This window comes from Maylandia zebra, linkage group LG22 (genome assembly GCF_041146795.1).
Source record: "Maylandia zebra isolate NMK-2024a linkage group LG22, Mzebra_GT3a, whole genome shotgun sequence".
NCBI lineage: Eukaryota > Metazoa > Chordata > Actinopteri > Cichliformes > Cichlidae > Maylandia > Maylandia zebra.
The window spans coordinates 446,321-458,748 of record NC_135187.1 but is presented as its reverse complement, the minus strand read 5'-3'; the positions used below and the strand labels follow the sequence as shown (position 1 = coordinate 458,748).

Below are 12,428 nucleotides of genomic sequence, written 5' to 3'. Positions count from 1 at the left end.
GACCTTTGTTGAATGAATTCATTTCTCCTCATTTCTCCACCCGTTACAGCAACACACCCACCCCGCCCTCTGAGGCCACACTGCTGCTACATGAGCCTAGCTGCACAGATGTGCACCACAAAACAAGCCTGCAGCCAACCACTGCGAGAACAAGAGCTGCTGTGATTGGCTGCAGAAATGAAAGAAAAGCAGCGAACAGCACAAACATCATGACACGCAGACCGGTCAGTCTGCAGACCACATGTGAAGATTACAAATGATCTTCTTATGGCCTCTGACAGTGGACTCATCTCTGTGCTTGTCCTGCTAGACCTCAGTGCAGCGTTCGATACTGTCGACCATAATATCCTATTAGAGCGATTAGAACATGCTGTAGGTATTACAGGTACTGCACTGCAGTGGTTTGTATCATATCTATCTAATAGACTCCAGTTTGTGCATGTAAATGGAGAGTCCTCTTCACACACTGAGGTTAATTATGGAGTTCCACAGGGTTCAGTGCTAGGACCAATTCTGTTTACATTATACATGCTTCCCTTAGGCAGTATCATTAGAAGACATAGCATACATTTACACTGCTATGCAGATGACACCCAGCTCTATCTGTCCATGAAGCCAGATAACACACACCAATGAGTTAAACTGCAGGAATGTCCTAAAGACATAAAGACCTGGATGGCCGCTAACTTTCTGCTTCTTAATTCAGATAAAACTGAGGTTATTGTACTCGGCCCCGAAAAGCTTAGAAATATTAGGGCTGCGCCATATTATACCGTTCACGGTAATACCGGTATAATGTTAGGCAACGATAGGAAAATGAAATATCGCGATAGAATATGAGTAAAACGCGCATGCGCAGCGCCTTTGTTTTCATACGCACATGGCCGATTGTTGAGTGAAACAGATGAACCAGAATTGGTTTGTAAAAATGGTGCAACTTCAGTGATGTGGAACTGGTTTGGTGTTTGTCCGTCAGATACACGACAAAGCACATTTTTTTGCAGAACATGCAAGCGGCCGTTGTTATTGTCGTATTTGTCGGACTAAGATGCTCTTAAATCTGGGTCCTAAACTCCGTATGTTTCAGGTCAAACAACACTGCAGCATCACTGAAAGTTAAAAACTGTCTAAATTCTTTCATCTTTAATAAAACGATCAGCATTGCTGCTTTACCAGGTGTAACTATGAAGTTTAACTTCCAGGCATCCATGAAAACAAAACTTATTACATTTAACGGAGTTAGAAGTTAGCAGGAAGCTAGCGGAAGTTAGCTCGCTAGTTTCGCTAGTTACCTAAGCATGATATAGCATGTTCTGACTGAGAGATTTCTAAAAAAATTCAAACGTACAGCTCTGCTATCACTTCCAACATAAATGAAGACAGGAAACTAAACAGCAGTGACGTTTGTAGGGTTACTGAAGTTGGGCTAGCTGGTATATAATGATGTGCTACCTGATCGCTAGCGACACAGCTATGTTAGCATAACATAAACAGTGAAGCTGGAGGACGAACACTAACACTTTTCCACTTATAAAAGTTAACGTGAAGGTTCTTCATGGTTAGAGACAAATGCAATCACATGGCAGGATGCTGTAAAGGGACCAAACTTCAGTCAGGAGAACAACTGAGATAATCCATCCACAATACGAGGTTAGTCATTAATATACTGCAACAACATGGGAATAGAGCAGCTGCCAGAGAATTCAACATTAATGAATCAATGGTACAGAAGTGGAGGAAGCAAGAAGAATGAGTTTAATAAAGTTTGATTTATCTGACTGCTTTGTTTCGCTTAATGTGCCTTATAATCCCGTGCACCTTGTGTTCCGAAAAATACGTACTGCACACTGCAGTTTAATGTTGCAAAGCACCTCTTTTTAACTTCAGTGGATATTATACATGGTTATGCTCAGGATATGTCAGCCCATTTCTACTGGAAATGCCTTTTGGTTAAACTTTCAGCAAGGAATTTGCATTTGCACTGTTACATTTTTATAAAGCTTTAATGTACATAAAAACCAGCTTCTTGTTTAAGTGAAAATAAATGGAAGGTTTTCTTTTTGTGCTAGTAATGTTGTGGAGTTGTATTTTGTCTCGCATCAATTATATCGTCAGTTATATCGTTATCGCAAATTTTCAAATATATATCGTGATAAATATTTTTGGCCATATCGCCCTGCTCTAGGTATCTAACCAGAGTCTTACTGAGCCTGGTTCTGCTGGAGGTTTCTTCCTGTTAGAAGCGAGTTTTTCCTTCCTACTGTCTCCAACGTGTTCACTCATAGGGGGTCGTTTGATTACCTTGACATGACTGTTGGTGAGTCAAAGGTCAGGAATCCTCCTGTAGAAGTCTTACCATCGCCCCCTGCTGACCTTCAGACAGAACGCAGGTTTGAGGCTGTTTCTCTGTTACCAGCTGACCTGTGACGTCTCATGGCTGCAGTTGAGGTCACATGTGATTAATAATGATGTTCTGAGGCCTCTGTGAGCCAAACAGAAACTCTCCATATTCAATGATAACTGAGACTTTAGCTTAAAGCTGGTTTTTAAACACTGGTTCAGTCGTCGTACTTCCTCTGAGAAACAGCAAGAGGACGCAGCCTGACCTGCCTCCTCCCGTCTGATCCTCTATCTGCTCTCTTCCTGCCTCCCTCATCACTTCTGCCTCTGCTTCGTCACGTTCAGCTCTGACACGAGCAGACGCTCGGCCACTCCACAGTCAGAGCCCCCTGCCGAGCATGCTGGGATACCACGGCTGCCGTGGCAACGGAAAGACAGGCTCTGCGGGGAGGAGGCTGAAGGAAGAAGCGGCAAAGACGGATTAAAGTAAGACGAGGTCAGAGGAAGAGGAGGATGAGAGAAAACAGGCAGGAGAGAAGACGAGGTCAGAGGATGAGGGGATGAGACAGATGAGACGGCGACAGTCGGTCTAAATCAGATTACTGCTGAGATCTGACGACACAGAAGCTCTCTCTCAGGGGTTAATCTGCTCTCGGCGGGATTAGAGCGTCGCCTGCAGAGATCACCTCCATCTCTTTCTCTGAGACGTGAGCATCGAAGCTTCACAAAGACAAAGAAACCTGCAGTTCCCCAGACATCCAGCAGGGGCAGCAGTGAGTCAGTCCCCAGAGACTGCCATGTTAAAATAAACATATTTATTCATACAACAGCTGTTTGTGGGGGCGTGGCCCCATTGACCGTCAGGTGTATGGTGACACAGGTGGCTGTAGCTGCTAGCTGACGTGCGGAGTGTGTCTGACCAATAACACGGCTGCTGTGAGGTCAGAGCTGACAGAGCTCCTGAGCTGGTAACTGATAGGCCAACTCACTAACACTGAGGCTTTACAGAGCATGCCCATCTTTTATATACGGTGTACGGTCCAGACATCAGTTTAAACATGAACGTGATGAAGCTGTGGTGCTCAGCGTTGGATTACCATGGCAACGCTGATGCTTGGCCCTGATTTGCTAACACAGAAATGTGTCATCAAAGTTTGGACAGAAACACAGCAGTTTCCCTGAAATAGTGCAGTCGTGATTATTTGGCAGCTGCACCACTGCAGCTGTCCAAACAGATCCAAATGTAGGGAAGCGCCGTGATAACGGCCCGCCGCTATCAGTCTGTGCTAAGCTAGGCACAACTGTATATCTGCAGGAAACTGGGGGCTGCTGACACACCAGAGTCGCTGCAGCGTGCTGCTCCTTCTGGTTTCTCCAAGCGAAACACAAACGTCATTTTCTTGGTGAAACGTTGGCGTCTGCAGACGTCAGACGGCTGTAAATCCCGAGCCGAAGGCTGCAGGTTTCTCTGATCGTCGACATCGGCTCAGATTTCTCTCACAGTGAAAAGCAGAGTCCTGTCAGTGCGAGGAGAAGATAAAGAGTGCCGATGTGTTTTCCACCATCAGTCACTGACTCACGAGGAAGATCACGGGTGGAGCAGCAGCAGACACCTGACACCGTGAACCAGCAGTCCATCGTTTCTGACCGTTTTTCTCTCGGTCCCCGAAGCTTCTGAGACGAGGACGCAGAAAAGCCCCCCACCTGTGCGAGCTGCCTGCTGGCGCGATGCTGATTTGGGTCGTGTTCAGACAAGTTAACCTGGGAATTTCTCCATCTCGGCTCGGGTACAGCTCACCATCTGGCAGATTAGCTGTTAAAACTCAGTGAAGTGAAGTTAAGCGGTGCTGGCAGCCTCGCTGCCGTCACACTTTACATTCTGGAGGAGCGGGGACAAAAACGGGAACTTTTTCATTTGCTCCAAAAAGTGGATTTTTCATAAAAAGCTCAGTCGCTTTAATCACTGCGAGAGCTGCAGCTGCACACGCTCAGTCTGCAACACGCTTTTTAAATCCTTTCCAAACAGGCAGCGAGGGACTGATCTGTAATTTTACTTGATAACAGCGTGCTGGTTGGTTCATTTTGTCCTCTGCTGGGTTTTTGTTGCAGCCAACTCTTCTCTGCTGAAGATAACCATAAATATGCAATATTTACTGATTAAACTGAGCTCAGCCCCCAAAATACTGCTGCTCATTCATTTTCAGAGCACAGCCTGCATAACGACGAGCAGGCAAGTCGATTCCTTTTTCTACAACGATAAAGGCCCCAGGACGCTTCCCTGAGCAACACCACGAGCACGCAACAGAAATAACAAACACCAGATTCGACTCTTCTTTAACCTCAGAGCTCAACGTAACAGGCCCAAGATTTATCCTGTAAATGCAACTTAAACCAGCAGGGGGCGCTGCTCTGTCAGAAAACACCAACACGGCTAACATCAAGTTTAATCCAGTAAGTTTGTGTAAACTTGTGATATCCATGACGATAAGACAGAGAATATTACACAAACAAACCATTTCAAAAGCTCATCACCAAACCACACCAGCGCTCACCTGTACAGGTGAGAGAAAAGCCACAAACATGACAGCAAAAGCAAAGACATTTTCATGTCTCACATACCTGTTGAGGAGCGGTGGTCAGACACAGACGGCACATGGAAAAAGACAAAGAAACAGAGGTTAGTTTAAATGCAGCACAAATACAAAGAACGTCTCAGAACCAAAGCATGAAAACCTCAGAGCAGCTACGCGACAGCATCTCCACAGTCCAGCGACTTGTATGTTTAGTACTCGTTCATTTAAAAGGACGGCGAGCTTCAGGTTGGAGCTGCACGGCTGGCTTTAGCGCCTCAGGACAAACGTGACTCTTTTTAAGAAGACAAAGGCTCCGCCTCCTCGGCTCTCAGTGATTTTACTTAAAACCAGGCCGACGATGATGGCTGTGGAGCACTTTGGTCAATAAATGTTAAACTCGTGGCACAGAGCATCAGAAAGCAGTTTAGAGTGCAAACGTCTGAACAGCAGCAGCACTGGCCTCACACAGAAACAGGTCAGCAGAGATGCGAATACAGCGAGGCGCCGAGCGAGCGGCGGCCTCAAACTGTCAGAGAGCCGGCACAGCTCGGATCGCGCCTGACTGACAGCTGAAATCCGGAAACACTCCAACATTCGGAGGTTTTTCAGAAAGTGTGCGGTGAGCGTGCTGCAGTCTCAAACCACACACACACACACACACACACACACACACACACACACACACACACACTGAGGTGTTAAATGTATGCAGCTGGTGTTTCTGCAGCCTGTCAGGGCGCCGTGTCTCTCTGACACTTACACTGCTGAAACACCGAAACGCCGGCCATCACCGACTCTGCAGGACAGGACGAGGGCGTGTTCGCGGCTCTGAGGCTCAGAGCAGCGGTTTCCCTCACTGCACAGGTAAACTGCTTCATATGTAAGTTCATCGAGTCACACAGCCATAAACTAACGTCTGACCAGCTTATTATAACAATCAATCACAAAAAATAACATCTGACAGGTTATTGATGCTGCAGCTCAGCTTCACGCCGTACACGTGTAACGAGCTCCACCTCTGGGATCTCTCATGTTGTTCCTCACGCAGGCCGCTCTCGCTCTGCAGGCCTACAAACGTGTTGCCATGGCCAGTGGTTGCTAAGGACAAATGAGTATTCCCTGACTAGTTGATGAGTTTTATTTTGAAGGTGAACAGCTTCCATTTCTGGCTTCTGGTTGGTGTGTTTTGCACACAGGTCTGAGTCCTCCATGCAGTCACATCAATCACACGCAGCTCCGTCTTTCAGACCAGTGTAGGGTCACCGGCTCTTCTCTACCCCCCCAGCAGAGGCGGGGCTACACCCTGGACAGGTGGCCAGCCTGTCACAGGGCTAACACAGAGGGACACACACCTGTGGTCATTCTAGTTTAGGACCAGAGTCCTGCAGTTTTCTCCATTCATTAGTGTAAGCAAGCCTGCTGCTGTCAGTGTGTGTTAGTGCTGACAGTGTACGGCCGGGAATTTTATCCATTTCTGTTTACAACAGAACCATTAAATCCAGAACGAGTTCCTCACCAGGATCTACTCTGAAACACTACAGGAGCTGTAACATCTTCACTCGCTTCCTGTCCAAGCTCCTCGTTTATTCACACCATGAAACTCAAACTCACAGAAGTCTGTGGGGATGCAGGCCTGTGCACATGAGCCGCTCTTATTAAAAGCCATACCTGATGTTTGTAGCCGTATATGATCAAACAGTCTAACTGTGACTGTTCTGATGAAGCTGAGCGCCTCAAACAGCTGATTGAGCTGCACCCCCCATCTGCTGCTCAAAGATGCTCACTGACAGGAAAACAACAGAGCCAATGAGCCTAACAGCCATCATTGCAGCACTGTGTGTGATGATGACTGGCATCATGCTAATGAAGCTGACAGAGAAGCTAATGAAGGATGGAGTTTAGAACAAGGAGACGTGTCATTCCCAGCTCCACCTGTCGGGGGCGTGCTTTAGCCCAAACCAACCCTCTGAAGCTCGCCTAGCAGTGGAGGTGGGAGTCAAAGTCAGTCAGTGTGAGTCGTCCCTGTTCAGTGAGTGTTTTTCTCCAACACACCAACACTGAAAGCTGCCGTCACACAGAGCCAGGCTGCGGTTGTTAAAAACACATTCTTCCCCATCACTGCCAACGATAAACGCTGAGCAGCTTCCCGACCAGCCGAGCACGAGGATGTCACACTCTTACTTCCTCCAAACAGCTAAATTCACTCTGCGTTTCAGCTGAGGTCACATGACGAGCGTCAGCCGATGATTAAAGTCAGCACGGCAGCCAAAACGCGGCCTCCTCCTCCTCCAGGCGTCTGCATGAAACACTCAGGCTCACAGAGTTTTTTCTGCTCTTGGCTGTGTGTGATGTCACAGAGACAGGATATAGCCAGCCAATCAGAACAAAGCTATCAAAGCTATCACCTCCTGCTCCTGCTGTTACCATGGAAACAGTGGCAGACGATGAGCTGCACTAAGGGCAGTCATATGAAGAAGGATTATTCTGAACTGTGTGTGTGGTTTCAGACAGACAACTGACCCTGACGGACTCACAGAGACGCTGCTAATCAGAACCAAACTAAAACAAAGCTGAGCTGAGAGGAGGAGGAGTAGGTGGAGGAGGAGGTGGAGGTCCAAACTATAAAGTCAAAGCAGCGTTTCTCCTCCTCGTGCCGTCTGTGTGTGATCACAGGAAACAAAGACATGAAGAAGAAGCAGCGAGTCAGTGCTCACCTGCACAGCTGATCCAGAAACGGATCAATAAATCAGCTTTCTGCTGCGGGTCTGAGGTCTGCTGCTCCTCAGCAAATTAATCCTTAAGTCTCTGATCTGCTTTCCAGTAGAGCTGGGCGATATGAGATTTTTTCATATCACGATATGTTTTTTTCATTTCAGGCGATAACGATATCTATCACGATATCAGCCAAATAACTATATTTGTAAGATTTAAATGTGCCGTTGCTCACAATAAAATGTGAAATAATCAGCAGCTTGTTTTTATTAAAATATTTATTTCCCATAATAAGTTCAACAGGGTAGATGTACTTAAGGAACATGAGACTTTTTCAGATAAATAAAGGCAAATATTGCAAACTACACAAAAGGCAGCCGCTAAAGCGTTTAAGTTTCAAAATAGAACAAACGAAACAGACTAAACTGTCAATTCCACTTAGAAACAAAATATTAATTCTAAAAATAAATCTTAGTTTGTTTTACAGAATAACAGACAAAACTGACTAACTTTTGTCAATATCAAATAAACTGAGAACTAAAAGGAAATTCTCAATCTCTCCTTGTTGTATAGCTGAGCTTTTCAAACAGTTTTAACAGTTACTTTAGTCTGACAAAAGCCGAATGACGAATCAGTGCTTCCAGTCAGAGACCGAGGCTACGTCCACACGTACACGGGTATTTTTGAAAACGGAGATTTTCCGTTTTCGTTTTAAAAAATAATCCCGTCCACACATAAAGGCAGAAATGAAGGAAAACGCTGCTATGAACATGCCAAAGCAGCAGGTGGCGCTAGATTCCTCCATTACCCGCTGGCTGCTTCCCAAACAAACACACGTGCGGCTTGGCACTTGTGCTGTACGTAACAAGTCACACGACGTGACGCTGCGGCTGTGATTGGTTCGGCTCTGCGCTGCTTAATTTGGATTGGCTGACCTTTTTTTTTTTTTTTTTTTTTTTAAGAGGACAAGAGCGGCGAGGTCTATCGCGATAGCTTAATTTCTCTATCGAGTAAAAGTTATCTCGCGATACATATCGTTATCATTCTATCGCCCAGCTCTACTTTCCAGTAAAACCTTCTTCAGGTAAGAACACCTGTTTAAGCTGGTTGATGGAGTCTGACCTCTCTCCTGAGCTTGAATCTGCTCTTCCAGCAGGAAATGACTGGCTCTGATTGCACAGCTCCATCGTTTTGGCTTTCCTCGGTGTGTGCAGGTGTGTTTAAAGCTCTGTGCCGATGCTGGATTAACCCTATTATTCCAACATGCTCACATCTGAAAACTGCCTCTGTCTGCCCTCCAGCTTCTCCTCCTAGTTACCATGGAAACAGTTCTTGTTATTGTCAAAGGAGCTTGCAAAGAAAAGCGTCTGGACTTCTTTAAGTTGCTTGAAGACATTTCACCTCCCATCCGAGAAGCTTCTTCAGTTCTAAGAACTCTCCACCATTTGACCTTAGAACTGAAGAAGCTTCTCGGATGGGAGGTGAAATGTCTTCAAGCAACTTAAAGAAGTCCAGACGCTTTTCTTTGCAAGCTCCTTTGACTACGATGACCTGGATGACTGAGAACCTTCACAGACATAGTTCTTGTTATTGATATTTTGTACTTATGAAACGGTAAATAAAGCTTCCCTGAATCTGAATGACACACTGAGCCCGGTCCCCAGAACGGGACTAACGCACCCCCCCGGGTCCTCCGGTCTCATGTTGAGCAGCCTCCACATTGCAGCCCCATCGGCGTCGTCTCAGGAATAGATGAAGGAAAATTCCCCTGGAGGCAACATTCCTCACGGCTCCGGGACGAAGCAGAGCCAATCACAAAGAAGAAAAGGCCGAGGCTCTCAGATAAGCTGCTGCTCCGCCCCTTTAAGGGATAAATACCGGGATTCTGGAAAATCTGGAAAACTGCCTGGAAACATCTCAGAGGATGGCCGGGGGGTGGGGGGGTGGGGCTCAGAGTCTGAAACGTCACAGATAAATCAGCTGACTTTTACAGATGCTTTCTCACTGAGGACGCGCCGGGGGGGGGGGGGGTGCTGAGGGTCCACTTAAGCTAATTAATGGATCACCGTGCACATGCAGTGAGCGTGCACGTTGTGTTTTAAGGGGGCTTAAGTCTTCATCCATTAGACAAATGAAGGGTGGGAGCCTAATGGCAGCCACACACTCACACACACACACACACACACACACACAGTAATTTGTCTTGTGGACTCATCAGGACTTTTAACGTGATCGCGGTCTCTGAGGACAAAGTCAGATAAAATACAATAAATATGCAATCACATCCAAGGCAGGACAAACTCCTCTTCGCTGTGTTTCTGGAAGGCTGTGTGAGTTTGGTGTGGTTTGAAGTGTGTGTGTGTGTGTTGTGACGGATGAAGAACAGTGTCTCAGCATCCTCAGGTTTGTGTCTGTGCTGCTGAATACAGACATTATGATGTTCAACCAACCCTCACAGTTTTACTAGCGCTTGGAAAAAGCTTTACTTTTTAATATTAACACTCGATTTTATATCATTTCACTTTCAATGTGAAATAAATATGGTGTAGTGCCCCCGTGCCCCCCTTTGGACTCATCCCTGCCCACGTAAAACATGGCGTCAGCGAGCTGTGCCATTCAAACACGTTTGTGTTTAAACTATCATGTGAAACATTCAATGTTAGATGATCCCAGATCAACACAGCACAGTTATTCCTGCAGCCCGTCTGTGACACGTTCACGGAAACGAGAATCAGATTGGCTCTGTGACCTCGCCGCGTCTGAAACGCTCCCAGAGCTCATAAGTTTCTCTCTCAGGCTCGGCAGCAGAACAAGCTCGCGGCAAATTTTCAGCTTTTTCCATCTGATTGAAATATTGGCCCTTGTGATTAACCCCGCTGATATCCGAGAGGATTCCAGCTACCCACAACTCACTGCTGTAAGGGCGTGACGGCCCGGAGGAGCCTGATCTCTAATAAACGTGACGCGTACATCGTCTCTGTGCTGGAATAAGCCTGACGTGTAATCCTGTTTCAGGATGCTGCGCGGGGGGAGTCGACTTTTCTCAGCATCATATTTAGACCACTGAACTCACACGCACACACATGCACGTACGCACACTCACACACGCGCACACACACTGACAAACGCATCAGGAGCAGCACCAGGTTCAGCACCAGGTTCAGCACCTTAACCACGGACACTTTGGCACGCAGGCCGGAGCAGCCAGGGATCGAAACAGCGAGATCAGAGCGGTTTAATCAAGCGCTCGGCGAGTACCTGTGGGCGATCTTTGAAACGCCGCCGCCCCGTCCAAAGCGTGCCGGCATCAAATCCGGCTGATTCCTTGAAAAAAAACTCAATCAGTTCTTTTCCAGCTCATCTCACTGAGTTAGCTAAACCAGGCGTGCTGCGTTTACCTGTCGAGTCCAACACGACTACAATTACCCGAAGCTTCTGATAGGAGCTGCTCGTAACATGTGCATAGGTGTGCGTACGTACAGGTGTGTGTGTGTGCAGGCCATATTGTTGGCTGATGCTGGCTGAAAGGAAGCGAGGCTCTGCGCTGAGATTTCACAGCCTGATTTTGTTTTGTGATCTTTCAGAATATCCTGCAGCGACACTCTCACATCCACGCACTTTAAATAAAATCCACATTTCTGTCTTTGAGGCGATATCTGCCTGTGTCCCGTCACCTCAACGAGGCAGCAGCTTCTGCTTTGTTCCTGTATCCAGACCTAACATTGGACAGAACGCCTCGTGCTAACACGCCGACACACTCCATCAGTCTAATTCACTTCAGACCCTCGAAGGAAACTTCACTGCAGGAGCTGCGTGAAACCTCCACCGAGGCCTCCCTGACAAAATGAGAACGGTTACTCCCACACAAGCGTTTAGCTCCCAGAGTCTGGAGTTCCTCCTCAGCTCCGGTTTCTGGGTCAGACAGGAAGCACAAATTTGGGACACGGTGAAAAAACAAATGAACAGCACCCGTTTAAAGTGGGCCGGCTCCAGGCAAGCCGCCAGAGATCAGTCGCCAGAAGTCAGCCCCGGAGGTCAGCCGCCATCCTCCGTCCAAGCACCCCACCCCGCTTCATCGGAGGGTGACGGAGCAGACACGTGATGGAAACCAGGTCAAACACAGAGACACAGATTTACACCTTAGGAAGGAAAAACAGGCCGAAGTGGGACAGAGAGCACAGACACACCAAAACCTTTCAGGGGAAAGCTTCACACCTCCGCTTCTCTGCAAGAGAATAGAATAGAATAGAATAGAATAGCCCTTTATTGTCACTGTACAGGTGCAATGAAATTATAGGTGCTGTGCAGGAGTGACAAATAAACACAAACACTGAGGGGAACAAAGACGAGACTGACTACACAGTGAGGCTCTAACCTGGACGACCTCACACTGAGGTCAGAGTGGACAGGAAGGACATGACCTTTGACCTCCTCAGATCGTCACAGCTCACAACATGCCAGGGTTAACCTTACGTCATCATCAAACACCAGAAACACGAGTGCAAACGGCGACCTCGGCTAACACTAACGTTTAGTTAGCGGTTACCATAGCGCCCGCTGCTGTTTCTACTTTCAGTTTGAAGTCGTGCAGACACCCTCACACCTCAAACACCAACACAACACAACACCGCAAACACCAACATCGCAAACACCAACACAAAACAACAGCAACACAACACCGCAAACACCACAAACACCAACAAACACCACAAACACCAACACAACACCGCAAACACCAACATCGCAAACACCAACACAACACCGCAAACACCAACATCGCAAACACCAACACAACACAACACC

At 47.1% G+C, this 12,428-nt stretch overlaps 1 protein-coding gene across 6 annotated transcripts in view; it reads right to left on the bottom strand.

The window, feature by feature from the left end:
- Positions 1–12,428, bottom strand: part of LOC101475565 (semaphorin-6D) — a 114,684-nt gene that overhangs the window by 82,809 nt on the left and 19,447 nt on the right. Inside the window, exon 1 of one of the 6 annotated variants that reach the window (XM_076879703.1) lies at positions 2,302–2,396. The exons of the other annotated variants lie outside the window; for them this stretch is intronic. The gene's annotated coding sequence lies outside the window, so the exon portion shown is untranslated. Of the gene's footprint in view, positions 1–2,301; positions 2,397–12,428 lie in introns of those variants that run through there. 6 annotated transcript variants of the gene reach the window in all.